Source organism: Elephantulus edwardii, unplaced genomic scaffold, assembly GCF_000299155.1.
Source record: "Elephantulus edwardii isolate Elephantulus edwardi_28Jun2011 unplaced genomic scaffold, EleEdw1.0 scaffold00020, whole genome shotgun sequence".
NCBI classification, from domain to species: domain Eukaryota; kingdom Metazoa; phylum Chordata; class Mammalia; order Macroscelidea; family Macroscelididae; genus Elephantulus; species Elephantulus edwardii.
In genome coordinates this window covers 27,732,947-27,733,842 of record NW_006399770.1, presented here as the reverse complement: position 1 = coordinate 27,733,842, position 896 = coordinate 27,732,947, and the positions used below count along the sequence as shown (strand labels likewise).

The 896-nt window shown below is 40.0% G+C and overlaps 1 protein-coding gene and 1 pseudogene across 1 annotated transcript in view; both read right to left on the bottom strand.

The window, feature by feature from the left end:
* The window catches only part of STXBP3 (syntaxin binding protein 3), an 87,054-nt gene that overhangs the window by 58,391 nt on the left and 27,767 nt on the right, over positions 1 to 896 (bottom strand). The window lies entirely within an intron of this gene.
* LOC102854880 lies at positions 323 to 636 on the bottom strand (annotated as a pseudogene).

Sequence of the window (896 nt, the reverse complement as noted above, 5' to 3'; positions counted from 1 at the left end):
CTTTGGGGGGGGGGGGAATGAAAACTCAATATTAGCAAGACTGAGAACTTTGTTGAACAATTGGGAACACCAAGAGACTTGACACCGAAGTGACTGCATATACTTTTTTTTTTTTAACATGTATGATTGGTGTTTTCTTTTTCAACGAGGAGTTCTAAAACATCACACTAAATCAGGTCAAAAGGTAAAGTTTAAAATAGACTGTTTTATAAGGATAAATTATAACATATATAATGACTGTTCACTCTGCAAAATCTTGATCTTAGAGTGTATAATACACCTAGTTGCCAGTAGCACCCATGTTTTCCAAATTAGCTAGTCATCATTTTTCTCTGGTCTGCAAAGACTTCTCATTAGCTGCCTTCTGCTTTCATTGCATGATTTCAGAATCCCTCTGCTTTCTCTGAGAGGCAGTGAAACTGTCCTCTTTTCTTTTTCCCTTGCTAATCTCCTGGGTTTTCTACATGTTTTTCTGGTGGGCAAGTTCTCTCTGATTTTCACAGGCTATCTTGACCACTGCACAGAGCCAGGAAGAGAACAACTAGAAAAACGAATGATTCCCTGGTGGTGTCACCCAGTTGGCGGTCTCTTAATAACCAAGGCGCCAGCCCCTTGCAAGGCGACCTACATACACATTTTGGGAGCTGTCTTGCCTGTATTTTGTTATTCTGAATTATAACCTTTTAATTCCCCCAATATGGTTCAGAGTGGTCTGTGAGCTATCACATCAGATTTTGGATCCAACCAAGCAGTAAGAATTGGTGTTTAGATGAGAATAAAGAGGCATAGAACATGGGAGGATAAAGACAGCATGGTACTGGTACAATGACAGACACATAGATCAATGGAATCGAATTGAGAATCCAGAGATCGACCCATCTATCTATGGTCAACTG